Source organism: Anolis sagrei, chromosome 2 (genome assembly GCF_037176765.1).
Source record: "Anolis sagrei isolate rAnoSag1 chromosome 2, rAnoSag1.mat, whole genome shotgun sequence".
Taxonomy (NCBI): Eukaryota; Metazoa; Chordata; class Lepidosauria; order Squamata; family Dactyloidae; genus Anolis; species Anolis sagrei.
Window position 1 is genome coordinate 95,265,261 of NC_090022.1, and position 16,768 is coordinate 95,282,028.

Sequence of the window (16,768 nt, forward strand, 5' to 3'; positions counted from 1 at the left end):
AAGGTCACAGAGCAGTGAGCCAGCTTTTGGAATGGAAAAAAAGAAATAATCATGAATTACATCTTTCAAACAAACACATGTAAAGTGCTGGAATCCAACAGGGAACACATCTTATATTGTTCAGTAAGATGGTGGGTTTTCCCCCAGAGTGTAATTTTAAGAAGATTTGCATTTAAGAAGATTAGGATGCTCGGTTGTAACCCAGAAAAGATGTGTTTTCCTTCAAGGGCACAAAATGAATTAAGAAATATAGCAGCTACAGAAGCATCCACCTGTTCTCCCTACATTTTTCTTTCTGCCCAGGATTTAGAAAAATACAGTTATGAATAATGTAAAGGCAACTCTCCTCTGAACAAGTCTTTTGTGAGCTGCCCAGAGGCCCTTTGAGGAAATAATTGCAGGATATAAATAAAGTTATTATGTTATTATTATTATTATTATTATTATTATTATTATTATTATTACCAAGAAAACCCTGTGTTAAATTCACCTTAGATTCACCCTAAATCAGGAATGTCACAATACCCACAAACATATGAGCAATTCTGGTTTCCTCATGTCTTCCTTTATCAATATATTGACTGGTTGCCCTGACACAACAAATAAATAAATCAATATATTAAAGGCTAATAATTGCTTTGTAAAGTGGCAAATGAAAGGCGCATTGCCATGTGGATGGAGAGCTTTGGCCGTTCACCACTTGACTGGCAGCCCTTTCCAAGCCACCCGGGTTCAGGTCTACTGGGATGAAACTTGTCTTTTTGGTTCTTCCACACTCTCTTTTTCAATTTCTCCTGCCCCTTTATGGCCTTAACTGATGATCCCCACCTAGAGTCTGATAGGAGAAACTACAACTCTACCCATTTCTGTGATGGATTGTTTATGATGATGATGATGTTTATTTATATCCCATTTTTTCTCCCCACAAAGGAGATTTAAAGTTGCTTTAATACACTTGTGGCTTGTCTACGCAGATTAGAAAAATCGTACCTCTTTCGTGAGTGCTCTGATCCTGACACAAAATGCACATGATGATTTTTTGCAGTGCTTTCTTTGGGTTTTAATTCATTTCTCCACTCTGTATATATCTTGTTGACATTATTTAAGACATTTTGTTCAAATTGGCCTTTGATAAGATAGGATAGAATAATTAGTATACCACATGGCCCAAGACAAATGTTAGCACCTAATGACTAATGGGATACACCCAATTAGTCATTACCTCATATGGGTTACCTCATATGGGTTAAACCCTTGTGCCGGCTGAACTGCTGATCTGAAGGTTGGCAGTTCGAATCCAGGGAGTGCGGGGAGCTCCCATTTGTCAGCTCCAGCTTCACATGCGGTGACGTGAGAGAAGCATCCCAGAGGATGATAAAACATCCGGGTGTCCCCTTGGTAACGTCCCTGCAGACGGCCAATTCTCTCACACCAGAAGCGACTTGCGATTTCTCAAGTCGCTTCTGACACAAAAAACCTCTCTCATATATGGTACTCATTATAAGTTGGGGGAAAGCTTTGGGGCCAAAATTATGGATTTTGATATGACTCATAGATAGTGCAAGGCAGGACATGGGGCCCCTTCTACACTGCCATATAAAATTCTTAGGCCCCTTCTACACTGCCATATAAAATCCAGATTATCTGCCTTGAACTGGATTATATGGCAGTGTAGACTGATATAATCCAGTTTAAATCAGATAATATGGATTTGATAATCTGGATTATATGGCAGTGTAGAAAGGGCCTTAGAGAGGCACCCAAAGCAGCATTCACTGAATATAGGCATGTAAATTTTACTTCACATTAAAAAATTGGACAGGAAGATTATTTTTGCTTACTCTTCTTGCAATCTTTACAGTGCAGGACCGTGCTGCTCCAGGGTGTTCCTTTGTCCATTTAGAACTGCATGGAAGTTGACATTGATGGCTGCAGGAGGATTAATGGTTTATCTGCACTGACAAATCAATGCAGTTTCAAACGATTTTCACAGCCATGGCTCAATGTGATTGAATTTTGGGAACTGTAGTTTGTACTCTTTGACCTTGTAAAACTACAATTCCTATGTCTCCGTTGCATTGATCCATAGCAGTTAAAGTAATGTCAAACTGCATTAATTCAACAATGTAGATGCACTTTCAGATAACACTTTTGTGCTCAACTACTCTCTCCAGCATTAGCTAAACTTTTTTCGGTTGATAGTAAGTCTGGATCTAACTCAATTTATAAGATTGAATAACTGGCCAATGGACATTTATTCTTGTGTATCAGGTTTCCTAAAGGACTATTTCAAAGGATTCTATTGTACTTTTTATTAATCTACATTAATACTGTAGACTAAAAATAGCGCGGAAAACCAGGAATGATCATGCATTTTATATCATTTATTTTCATGTTGGGAGTCTTCCTCTAAGGTTAAAAAGACATTTTGAGAGACTGAAATCAGTCTTGAGAGAGTCCTTCCTCCACAAACAAGATTTAGACTTACTGTACTGTCAGGATCCAGTTTCCGTAGCCCTGATTTCGGCGCCGAAAACTAGACTCCTGACACTCCTAGCTGATAACGACCCTGCAGGTGGTGGCCTTGGGGTACAGCGGTTTGCTTGGTGGCGGGAAGCTTTGGCGGGAGTTTGGTGGTTGGCGGGAATGTATGTTTCAAATGTGTAGGAGGGTATATAAGAGGTGGCCTGCAGCCATCCAGCAATTCCGGCTTTTCTGTGTTACAGTATCTGATAGTAAAGTTCTTTGATTGACATGATGCAAGTCTCCTGTCTTCATTGAGCCTAGCCGTCGTGAGCTGACATTAAGCCGGAATTCCTGGCACCATCCTGCAACCGCAGTGAGGTGATATGATGGACGAAGGGAACGAATCCCCTGCAGAGGAGGAAGAAGACACCGTCCTCGGGGCGATGGGAGGAAAACCAACATCGCTTCTGGGTGAGGCTGAAGCAGAACTAGAAAGAGTGACTGCACTCGCTTCATCAACGGCGTTCGCTAACCCTAACGGAGTCACCCAAAGGCGAGTGAGGGAGACCGCAGGGGAAGGCAGCAGCGACATGGACTTTAACTCTCCCCAGAGGCAGGGATGCCTAGAAGAGAGAGTAGCCGCCATGGAAACCACGCTATCCGTGATGTCCCGACTAATGGAGCGCCTGGCCCCTCTGCTGGAGGAACAACCACCCCGCACGGAATCCCCGTGGGATGCCAGTACAGGGAGCAGCCAGATCCTGGGAGCGAGACGCAAGACCCAAGCGGCACCGAATGAAGGGGGAGACGGTCCGTCCCGGGGAGTGACGATAACCCCGCAACCCCTTCCCATGAGAACCGGAGCAGGACGCGGAGCAGGGCGGATAGAGGCACCATTCGGGCAGCCCGCACCCCCAGTAGGAATGATGCAAGCAGGCACACAAGGAATGCAGTTCCAGCCTTTACAACAGAGAAGGGAGGATCTACGTGCCGAATTCGGAGGGAAGCCTGAAGACCTTGACTTCTTCCTGACACTGGTAAGAGGGTATTTGGAAGATAATGCACATACCTTCAGGTCGGAGGCCAGCCGAGTGAGAATTGTAGGAGCAGCATTGAGGGGAGGCGCAGCAAGCTGGTACGTGCAACTGCACGCTCGACACGATCCATGCCTAGGGTCGGTGAGAGCATTCCTGGCTGCACTAGAGGCACGCTTCCGAGACCCCCTTGAACGCATCAAAGCAAGAGACAAGCTGAGAACGATTACACAAGGGCAGAGGAGCGTATCGGAATTCGCTGAGGAATTCCAGATGCTGGCTGAACGGGTCCCGGATTGGTCTGCCCAGACTAAAGTGGAGATCTTCAAGGAAGGTCTGAGGAAGGAGCTGCTGACATGGGCTCTGCATCGCGACGATCCAGGGACGATCCAGGGCTGGATCCAACTAGCCGGACGAGTGGAGACAACGTTGAGCCAAATTGAGCGACACCGAGGAACTACCATAACATCCAGACCGCAGAGGAGAGAGGACAGGAAGCCATCTGGGGAGCCGCCAAAGAAGGAGCCAGCGAGCAGAGAGAAAAGCCGACAAACCGGATGTTATGTCTGCGGCCGTTTTGGCCACCGAGCCTCCGCATGCTGGCAGCGGAAGGGAGGGGATCTCTCACGGCCGATACCAAAACCAGCGGCCGGGAGGAAAGCAGAGGAATGCTCCCTGCCTGAGAGTCTTAAGGGAACTTTGGTGAGTCAAAGCAATGGAATGCTCATTTTCCCCATAAGACTAGAGGGGTTAGATAAATGGGCCGGTTGCAAAGCTTTCATAGACTGCGGATGTTCTAGAAATATCATGACCCCTGAACTAGCTGAAGAGCTAAAATGTAAGACCATAGCTTTGCAAACCCCCATAGCATTTACCCAATTAGATGGGTCGGTGGCTTCCGGAGCCCCAGCTAAATATGAGGTCGGAGGAGTGAAGTGCAAAGTAGGCGACTGGGAAGGCGAAGTGGCATTTGTGGTGGCCCCATTAGCAACCTACCATGTAATCTTGGGAATGCCATGGCTACAAGGAGCAAACCCCCAAGTAAATTGGGAGGAGAGGAGCCTAAGCTTCTCACAACCGAAGATGGGTGGCAGATGTGAGGAAAACACACCAGGAGAGTGGGTACAGAACATTCCACCACAATATAGAGACTTTGCTGATGTCTTTGATGAAAAAGAGGCCGACAAACTACCCCCTAAAAGAAGGGTTGAGGTTAAAATTGAGATTAATAAAGGTGCAACGCTTCCAAAAGCAAAAATATACCCAATGTCGGCCAGGGAAATGGAGGAACTGAAACAATACATAGACAAGAATCTAGCACGGGGGTTCATTGAACCTTCGGACTCCCCTCTCGGAGCCCCCGTACTATTTAGACGGAAGAAGGATGGGTCATTGCGCTTGTGTGTAGATTATAGAGGTTTGAATGCGGTGAGCACTACAACTTGTTACCCTCTACCATTAACCAAAGACCTACTATCCAGACTGTCGGAAGGGAGGATATTTACAAAACTAGACTTGGTGGAGGCTTACCACAAAATCAGAATCAAGCCAGAGGACAAATGGAAGACGGCTTTTTCTTCCGCAATGGGATTATTTCAATTTTCCGTGTGTCCCTACGGGCTAAAAGGCGGGGGAGGGGCATTCATGCAGATGATAAATGAGGTGCTACACCCCTTGTTGTACCGGGGTGTGTTTTGTTATATCGATGACGTAATAATTTTTAATAAGAATGAATCTGAACATTGTCAGTTGGTGAGAGATGTATTACAAAGGCTAAGGGAGGCAAAATTGTTCGCCAAACTAGCCAAATGCGAATTTAATAAGAGGCAGATTGATTTCTTGGGATACAGAATATCCCACAAAGGTATTGCAATGGACCCTACGAAAGTAGAGGATGTGAGGGTCTGGGAGCCACCTACCACACGAAAACAGTTGCAGTCATTCCTGGGATTCGCAAATTTCTATAGGACATTCATAAAAGATTTTGCCCAGCTGACATTACCCCTTACAGAATTACTCAAAACAAAAGGGAAGGGGGAAACAGCCAAGACACGATCCCCGGGGGCAAAATTAGTGTGGTCAGACGAATGTCAAAAAGCATTCGACCAACTTAAGCAGCGATTCACTGAGGAACCACTTTTAACCCACCCAGATATGGCCAAACAATTCATACTCCATTGCGACGCCTCAGATTGGGCATACGGGGCAGCGCTCATGCAAAGAGACTCTGAAGGAACCTTAAGACCTTGTGGGTTCCTATCCAAAAAGTTTACCGAAACAGAACGAAATTGGCCTATCTGGGAGAAAGAAGCACTGGCCATCATGAAAGCATTAGAGTGTTGGAGACACTTGCTAGAAGGGAGCGGCACCCCATTTGAAGTTTGGACTGATCACAGAAACCTCCAGTACCTTACATCTCCCCGTAAATTGTCTGCCAAGCAAATCAGATGGGCTCAATTCTTCTCACGTTTCCAATTTGAATTAAAATTTCATCAAGGAAAAAGGAATGTCCTCGCAGACACGCTGTCACGTATGCCCCGACAAGAGGGAGGAAGAGAGCGAGCCGCTGAGAGCCTCATATCAGTCCAAAGGGGGAACATGGCCGTAGTAACTAGAGCCCAAGCTGAGCGCAATCGAGAGATAGTGGGAGTAGAAGGTGGAGGGGGAGAGAGTTGGGAAGAAGAATTGAAACAGGCCTATAGAAAGGACGCATGGTTAAAAGATAATGAGAAAAAGGTGGAATGGAAGGGTGGACTGGTGTTTGTGAATAGAAAACTGTACATTCCGGAATCTTTGAGGGGAGAAATGTTGAAGAGATGTCATGATAACAAAAGTGCAGGCCATTTTGGGGTCACCAAAACAACAAAATTGCTGGCAAGGCAATGTTGGTGGCCAGGAATGAGAAGTAACACTAAATCATATGTCTCCCACTGCGAAACGTGCGCTAAGAGCAAAGCCCCCACACAGAAACCCATAGGCCTTTTGCAAAAAGTAACCGAGCCTACGAGACCGTGGAGTTCGATTGCGTTTGATTTTGTTGGGGAACTTCCACCAAGTAAGGGGCAACGTTACATTTGGACCGTCCTAGACCTATTCTCAAAAAATGTACATTTTATTGCACTCCCAAAACTTCCTTCCGCAGAAAAACTAGCGGAATTGTTTATTAAACACATTTACAAGTTACATGGATGTCCGGACCAAGTCATTAGTGACAGGGGAGTCCAATTTACTGCGAGATTTTGGAAAGAGTTCATGAGGTTGCTAGGAGCTGAGAGGACATTGAGCTCGGCTTTCCATCCCATGACGAACGGGGGGGTGGAACGCACTCAACAAACTCTCGGGACATTCCTCAGAACATACGTAAACCAACAGCAAACCAACTGGGTAGATATCCTCCCCTTCGCAGAGCTAGCATACAATTCAGCCCCACATTCCACAACCCAGGAGTCACCTTTCAAAATAATTTATGGCCAAGAAGTAGCCCCCCTTCCTAGACTCCCAGAATGGCCGGAGGGAGAACAAGAAAGAGGGGAGGATTGGGCCCAGCAAATGAGAGATAACTGGGAAAAGGTGGTGAAAGCATTGCGAGAAGCACAAAAACAACATAAGCTGTTCGCAGATCGCAAAAGGAGGGAGGGGGACAAACTAGAAGAAGGAGGATTGGTATGGCTGTCCACAAAAAACATCAAACTTAACACACCATCGAAGAAACTCACGCCACGATATATAGGCCCATTCCGAATCATTAATCAAATAAACGAGGTCACATATAGACTGAAGCTACCAAAGGATTTGGGAAAAATACACCCGGTATTCCACTGCGGACTATTAAAAAAATACTTGGGGCCCCTCGACCCGGAAAACGATTAGATATGTGTTCCGTTTCCCTTTCAGGAGGAAGAAGAGGAGGAGGACGTCATGTCAGGATCCAGTTTCCGTAGCCCTGATTTCGGCGCCGAAAACTAGACTCCTGACACTCCTAGCTGATAACGACCCTGCAGGTGGTGGCCTTGGGGTACAGCGGTTTGCTTGGTGGCGGGAAGCTTTGGCGGGAGTTTGGTGGTTGGCGGGAATGTATGTTTCAAATGTGTAGGAGGGTATATAAGAGGTGGCCTGCAGCCATCCAGCAATTCCGGCTTTTCTGTGTTACAGTATCTGATAGTAAAGTTCTTTGATTGACATGATGCAAGTCTCCTGTCTTCATTGAGCCTAGCCGTCGTGAGCTGACACTGTACCTCCTAACCTCTGCAGAGGTGGAGGACCCATTAAGTTGGTCCGCCCCAGGAGGCTTATGGATCCGGATGGATTCCTGACGGCTCTTGGGGAATTTCCCGCCTCCTCGGTTGGTGATTCTGTTGATGCCCTGGTCTCTCTCTGGAACAGGGAGATGACTAGGGCAATAGACACGATCGCTCCAGAACGTCCCCTCTCAAGTAGCCGAGCTAAACCAGCTCCTTGGTTCAACGAGGAGTTGGCAGTGATGAAGCGAAAGAAGAGGGAACTAGAGAGCGTGTGGCGTTCGGATCCGAGTGAGCCAAACCGAACACGGTTTGTGTCCTTTCTAAGGGCATATGCCGTGGCAATAAAGGCCGCGAAGAAATCTTTCTTCGCGGCCACTATTGCGTCTGCAAAGAACCGTCCGGCGGAGCTGTTTCGAGTTGTCAGAGGCCTTTTAAATCCCGTCACTCAAGACGGGAGCCCTGACAACCCGGCAGCCCGCTGTGATGCTTTTGCTCAGTTCTTTGCAGACAAAGTCGCTTTGATCCTTTCTGGTCTGGACACCATATTAACGGCAGTAGATGAGGATGTAACTGGAGCATCTGCTTGTCCGGTTTTATTGGATTCATTTCAATTGGTGAAACCCGAGGATGTGGACAAGATACTTGGAGGAATGAGGCCTACCACATGCATCCTGGACCCCTGCCCATCCTGGCTCATGAAGGAAGCCAGAGGGGGATTGGCCGAGTGGGTGAAGGTGGTGGTTAATGCCTCCCTTCGGGAAGGCAAAATTCCAGCGAGCTTAAAACAAGCTATAATAAAACCGCTGTTGAAAAAACCATCACTGGACCCCACTCAATTCGACAACTATCGGCCAGTTTCCAATCTCCCCTTCTTGGGCAAAGTCTTGGAACGTGTGGTGGCCTCACAACTCCAGGTATTCTTGGTAGACACGGATTATCTAGATCCGGCACAGTCTGGCTTTAGGCAGGGACATGGTACCGAGACAGCCTTGGTCGCCTTAGGGGATGATCTGCGCCGGGAGCTCGACAGGGGGAGTGTGTCCCTGTTGGTGCTGCTGGACCTCTCAGCAGCCTTCGATACCGTCGACCATGGTATCCTTCTGGGACGCCTCGCGGGGATGGGTCTTGGAGGTACTGTTTTGCAGTGGCTCCGGTCATTCCTAGAGGGTCGATCTCAGAAGGTGTTATTGGGAGACACCTGTTCAACCCCACAACCGTTGTCTTGTGGGGTTCCTCAGGGCTCTATACTGTCTCCCATGTTGTTCAACATCTACATGAAGCCGCTGGGTGAGATCATCCAGAGTTTCGGGGTACGGTGTCATCTGTACGCAGGTGATGTCCAACTCTGTCACTCCTTCCCACCTGCTACTAAGGAGGCTGTCGAGGTCCTGAACCGGTGCTTGGCCGCTGTGACGGTCTGGATGAGGACGAACAAATTGAAATTGAATCCAGACAAGACAGAGGTACTCCTGGTCAGTCGCAAGGCCGAACAGGGTATAGGGTTACAGCCTGTGTTGGATGGGGTCGCACTCCCCTTGAAGACACAGGTTCGCAGTCTGGGTGTGACCCTGGACTCATCACTGAGCCTGGAACCCCAGGTTTCGGCGGTGACCAGGGGAGCATTCGCACAGTTAAAACTCGTGCGCCAGCTGCGACCGTACCTTGGGAAGTCTGACTTGGCCACGGTAGTCCACGCTCTGGTTACATCCCGCTTAGACTACTGCAACGCTCTCTACGTGGGGTTGCCCTTGAAGACTGCTCGGAAGCTTCAAATGATCCAACGCTCGGCAGTCAGGCTACTAACTGGAGCGGCGCTCAGGGAGCACACCACTCCTCTGTTGCGCCAGCTCCACTGGCTGCCAATATGCTACCGGGCACAATTCAAGGTGCTGGCTTTAGCCTATAAAGTCCTAAACGGTTCTGGCCCTACTTACCTCTCCGAACGCATCTCCTCCTATGAACCGACTAGGATGTTAAGATCGTCTGGGGAGGCCCTGCTCTCGGTCCCGCCTGCATCTCAGGCGCGGCTGGCGAGGACGAGGGACAGGGCCTTCTCGGTGGTGGCCCCTCGGCTGTGGAACGCCCTACCTGTGGACATCAGACAGGCCCCTTCACTGCTGGCATTTCGGAGGAAGGTCAAGACTTGGCTTTACGAGCAAGCGTTTGGCTAAATAGTGCAATGAAACACAGTAAGATGGTACAACTGAACATAGGAACTGGTATAACGGATTATGATTGCGGATTCTGATTCTGATTTGTTTGTTGAGGCGCACGTCTTTGATGATGATTGTTTTTTGACTTGATATGTTTTGTATAATGTGTTTTTAACTGCCTTTTGATGTTGCTGTGTTAATCCTTTACTATGTAAACCGCCTTGAGTCGCCATTTCGGCTGAGAAAGGTGGTATAGAAGTAAAGCAAATAAATAAATAAATAAATAAATAAATAAGCAATTTGTATGTAACTTCTTAGCCTCTTAAAGCCATTCAATTCTAGTAAAACTTAATGTTGAAAAGAAGTAGTTTATCAACAGCTGTTAAAGAAACATGGAAATAGCAAATGAATGTTGCATGTATAGAAGATCTAATCCAGGGGTGGGCAAAGTGCCACTTGTGGGCCACATGTGATCCCCCCCCCCCCACACATACACACACATACACACACTCCAGGGGTAAAAAAAAGAAGTTAAGATTTTTTTAAAAAAATCCCTCCCTAAATGTGTGCCAGGGACCATATTGCCACCACCAGTTTAGGACCAGGAGAGATTTTTCTATGAATCAGGAAGTGACTTCTGTTAGGTCTTAGACCTTCACTGGCCCAATGTGTATGGGTGTGCCTTCAGGTTTTTTTATGGCAGCCCCATTAATTTTGTAAGGTGTTCTTAGGTAAGGAACACTCAGGTAGTTTTACCAGCTCCTTCCTCTGAAATACAGCCTATAGTACTTGGTATTTATTAGTAGTTTCCCATCGAAGAGCCAGAGCCCCCGATGGCGCAATGGGTTAAATCTTTGTGCCGGCAGGACTGAAGTTCAACAGGTTGGAGGTTTGAATTCGGCTCCCTCTGTCAGCTCCCCATGCAGGGGCATGAGAGAAGCCTCCCATAAGAATGGGCATCCCCTTGGCAACATCCTTGCAGATGGCCAATCCTCTCACACCAGAAGCAACTTGCAGTTTCTCAAGTCACTCCTGACATGAAAAATAATATCTAAGAACTACCAAGATCATATATGTATCTCACAGCCAATAATAGGAAAAGGATAGAATGGGCAGCTAATAAATGTAAAGTTTAAATGAAACATTTGGAGATCCAAATTATCCAATGGATCTAATTTCATTTCTGAACACAATATCAAAAGTTTATAAAAGATTAAAGGAATGTTGATATGTGTTTGCCATTAACAGAAAGAAAGTCTGTTGATCTAATATATTCTATGTAACTTGGCTGGTGGCACATATCAGATTTTGACTTCTTGTGATATTTCCCTTCCTGTGCATGGACACACATATCATGTTGCTTCAGAGAAACATATTCAAATCATACATTTATAACATTCTCATTTTAACAAGCCATTCTTTACAGACCATGAAATGTAATAATTGGAAAGGGTTCTCTAGATGACAACAAACAAAGTGTCTGATAAACAGTACAAGTCTATACAGGTCTACCCCAAAGTCCTGACAATTCTGGCCGGCACCTACTGCCTGGAATGTGTTTATAGCCTCAGACGATTAGTCATTTCCATTTCCTGCTCTTACATTACAGCACTTAAAATTATGCTAAAATAATATTTCATACCCAATTATTATATTCTGGCAAGTTAGCTGGTTTATTGTGGTAGAACTTGTGAAGCACTACCAAACTCCCAAGTGTGACCTGAATATAAACTATAGCTAATATTGGTGTCATGCAGTCTTGACGTCACTGTCCATAGTCTTGGCATGTCATGTAGATTATTGCTCATCGTGCTATTCTGGGATGTTCATGCACAAGTGGTGTTTACAGTTGCCTGTACTCAGAAGTATCGTGTTTCTCACATTCAAATCATGCTGCGGATAATGTTACACCAGGCTTAGAACATCTCAACTGTCTGAGGGATTGAAGTTGTGCGGGAGATACTTTCCACCGCTATAAAATTTCCAATTTTGGGACAGGAAAAAGTATTATGATTGGCTTTTCTTTTTTCAAACAAACATTATTGTAACTTTGTAATTGATTTGTTTTACTATGTTACAATGCTATACAGTGACTTACATATTATTACATAGTGAGAATTATTACAGAGAGTGTCTTCCAATATTTTTGAAAAAAATGTACTACAGATACTTTATTCTAAATCCCTTTCTTAATAATTCTGTTTTAAATTTCCCATTGTCACTGCTTTCAACTAGAACAGCCTTTTATTTTAGTTATAGCCAATTTATAAAGAATATATAAGTGAAGTTTTGTTCTAAAGTAATATTTTGTGATTGAGATTGTGACTGAATGAGAGATCGCCAAGAATCTTAGTCATCAACTGCCCTGCTCAGGTCTTGGAAACTGAGGGCCATGGCTTCTTTGACTGAATTAATTCATCTGTACTGCGGCATTATTGGACAATATTGCAATATATCAAGTGCTTGTGTGGAACTGCCATTGGATGCCCACTTCCAGCTAAAGTTGATAAATTAATTTCTCAGCTGTGGAAACTGGAATGATTTTAAAATCAGAGAAACCAGACATAGGAGCCCAGTGCTGCTGAGCTATAAAAGGAATACTCCTGGGGGGATAAAGGTGTTGGCAGATCTACTGTAACACCACCAACTGAGTTTGGATTGGTGTACTACAGATAGATGAATGATTCACTATTCCTTCGACAGTGTTTACTAATCTGCTCCACACATAGAACAGAGAACTGAAGCTATATGTGGAGGCTGGTTGCCAATAATGAGATCCCTGTAACTACACTAGAATCTTGTTTATTCAACATAAATGGGCTGGAAGAACGTTGGATAAGCGAAAATGTTGGAAAATAAGGAAGGATTAAGGAAAAGCCTATTAAATGTCAAATTACCTTATGATTTTAAGCACCAAAACATGTGTTACAACAAATCAACAGAAAAAGCCCTTCAGTACATGGTAATGTTATGTAGTAATTACTGTATTTCCAAATTTAGCACCAAAACATCGCAATGTATTTAAACAGCTGTAGGTCTGGGCAGGAGACAGACTGCGTTGGATAATACAGAACGTTGGATGAGCGAAGGTTGGATAAGTGAGGCTTTACTGTATATCCAACCGAACACATCTCAGAGTCCTATACAGACATGTATGCTGAAGACATGGGGCATATACACAGTAGAATGTATGCAGTTTGACACCAGCTTAACCACCCTGGCTGAATGGTATGGAATCCTTGGAACTGTAGTTTGCCAAGCCTTCTTTGCCCAAGAGTGCTGGTGTTCCCAGGATTCCACAGCACTGAGCCATGACAATCAATTGCATTACTTTTATAATGTGGATGAAGATATTGAATGCTCAGAGGAGAGCAAGGGCTTAGATTTATTTCAGTGTATAAATATTTGAGGACTTGTATTATGTTAAAAACATATTCCATTGGTTTGCTGAAAGACCCACATTTTTACAAATCATCTAAATTATGTCCTTCCTACATCCTCATACATCATACACTAGTAGTGTGTCATTTATGAACTGTTGACACAGTGAGATGCACTTTGTTCATTGAAATGTGAGTTCAGCATCTAAAAATACCACAGATTTGTATAGTCCAATGCTTAGGACACGCACTGTACAAGCTCTTACGAAGGCAACTGTATGTTTCCATGGAAACATCACATAAAAATAATCCAGTAATGCCAAATCGCAGGACAAAAAAAATGAAGATTTGAGAAGTTATATTTAGATTTGAGAAGAAAAATCAGTGGGAGATTTCTTGACCATAAGGAATTAAGATAATTCAGTCATAAACCTGTGTAATTCTGCCTACTACAACTGTTTCTTACCAGACATTACGTATTTCTATATAAAATGAAAGATATTTTATGTAGGTCTTCCATAAGTCTATAAATATAGCTTTAAAAAGATATTGTTTATCACATTAAGATCTGGGTATAAAGAAAATATCCAAACTTCCCTTTGGATCTCTAATCTGAGATATGGGGTGAACAACTATGGGTAGATAGAAGCTGGTTTCTTACCATCACAAATATTTTTAGTCCCCTCTGGGCTTAGAGACACACATCCTGTCTGATCTTGGAAACTAAGCAGAATCAGCTCCAGTTAGTACTTGGATAGGAGTCGGCCAACAAATACCAGCTGCTGTAGGGCACATTTCACAAGAAGGAACTGGCCAAACCAGCTTTGAATATTCCATGCCTAAAAGAACCCAGAAGTTGACAAGCGACTTAAAGGTACAGACTCTGGATCCAGGCTACTATCATAGCCACTCAAATGAGATGATGCACTAACGGGATAAATATGATTATGAAAAAAGTAATTGGCTTTAGCTTTATATACATGCTTTCTAATTTTGTAAAATGCATATCAAGCTCTACTAAACAGGGCATATTATTCAGAATTAAAAAGCACACAATTTAATTAGCCCCCTTCCAGATGTTAAGCCCTACTTAGTTACCTAAGGGGCTATTTTAATAACCACATATTTCGCTAAATTACATTACTTCATCATAGGAGCCCACAGTGAATGATCAGACAAGGACATTCAGAGTGCAGTGTATGTCTCTACTGTTCTTCTGAATTAGACATTTAGATTGTTAAAGATTTGAAAGGAAAAAAACCATAAAAATTAATGTTGTCCTGAATGAAAACCATAATGCTTAAAACTGAAGACTCTTTAACACATGTGAACATGTGTGTGTGTGTGTGTGTGTGTGTGTGTGTGCGCGCGTGTGTATCTCAAAGGCTTTAAATAAAACAGAGAGGATTGCAAGTGCAATCTTGTACAAGTCAGCTCAGAAGTAAATCTCACTGTATCTAATTATGATTATTCCCCAGTATGTGTGTATAAGATTGTAGCTTTAAGTACCTGTTAATGTGAAAAAAATGTCCCACCTCAAAGAAATAGAAGTAGAGTTCAAGCATCATCCTGTTTTGAATTAAGCCCAACAAGACTGGGATAGAATCACACATAAATCCCTCTGTCCTAGCGCAGCCCAAAGAGATGCTTGGGTAGTAAAGTGAAGCTGATGTGTTGTGGTATCCTTGTGGTGTGGAAGTCTTAACTGGTGCTTGGTGGAGCTACCAGAGATTGGGGGAGCAAAGACGGAAACATGGGTATCTACTAAGGCCTATACACACGATGGTCACCATTGACATTTAGTATTTCCTAACCGTGTTCTACCGCTTTTTCCTTGGTTTTCACAGTCTATTATCTACTTTCTCTAAGGGTTAAGCTAAGCACTGCTAGGAAGAAAATGTGACGCAGCCTCTGATTATCATGCCTTTTCCTGAGATGTGCCGCAGACTGCACCTGAAGGGAGTGAGGACTTAGAATCATAGAGTTGGAAGAGACCTTGTGGGCTATCCAGTCCAACCCCCTACCAAGAAGAAACATTGCATTCAAAGCACCCCCGACAGATGGCCATCCAGCCTGTTTAAAAGCCTCCAAAGAGGGAGCCTCCACCACACTCTGGGGCAGAGAGTTCCACTGCTGAACAGCTCTCACAGTCAGGAAGTTCTTCCTAATGTTCAGGTGGAATCTCCTTTCCTGTAGTTTGAAGCTATTGTTCTGCGTCCTAGTCTCCAGGGCAGCAGAAAACAAGCCTGCTCCCTTCTCCCTATGATTTCCCCTCACATATACATGGCTATCATGTCTCCTCTCAGCCTTCTCACACTTGGGTATTTGCAGTGACATGGAGGGCACTAACAAGAGGGGCCAGGTATGGGCATCTTACCCAGGCTCTCCTCTCTACTCCAAAAAGAGGAATATAATTGTGGTTAGTAGTGCCATCATATTATGTAGCCATTAGCCAAGTCTGTCAGCCACTGGTACAGCGAGACCAAGGGTCATTCTGTATAAATAATTTTCTGAAATTATTTATTTAAAAGCTTGTGGAGATTTCATCCTATATAATACTTTTATTATTGTTTGTCTGAGACAGCTCTGCTGTGGGGTCAAGTCACATGCAAAAACAGGTGTGAGGAAATCCTCATAGACTGAAGCACATCAGTGCAAAAGCACTGGTGACGTATGACATAAGTATGTAATCATATCTTAGCCAAGTTCTGGCAGAGGCTCACTTCAAAAATGAAAGTGAAAAAAATAATGAAAGAAATGTCATTTTAGTTTGAACAGTGATTTTATTTGTTCTTATATAGTGGCACACAGACTGGTTTGTTGTTCTGTATGACAGTAAATGTTCAAAATACTTAATGTTTTGGTAACATACTAGTACTTATGTCTCCTGTAGCAACTCTTTCTAAGCCTTATGCTGAGTACATTATTTCAGCAATCTCTACAAAAATAATCATACTTATGGCACAGAAGGCAGTGTGGGGGGACATTTACACTGAGTGGTTTGCCTAACGCAATTGACTACATCCAGTTGGTGACACAAAATACTGTTTGAACTTTTTACCCCGGATAAGACACCAATAAAGGCTCTGGAATACAATTCCACAGTCTTCTGAGATTCTGAATGAAGTACATTTACAAAGCTGCACCAGAAAGATTGATGGGAAAGCATAGTCATCTGCCAAATGATTCTCCCAGGCTTCCAGAATGCTTATTCATATGCTTTTTTTTTTGAAAGTGTGAAAAAGTAAGTCCTCAAAATATTTTTTCACACTGCAATTCACAGCATTCCTCATCATTGGCTATGCTGTCTTAAAGGGAGTTCATGGGAATTGCAGTCCAACAACATTTCAGAGACATGACTCCTACTTCCGAATGATTCATTGAATAATACCTACACACATGCCAAAAATATACTCTATATACCTAACAATCCTTTAAAACAAAAACAGAGTCCTGTCTGTAAAGATGGCACAAGAACCCAGAATATCAAGGTA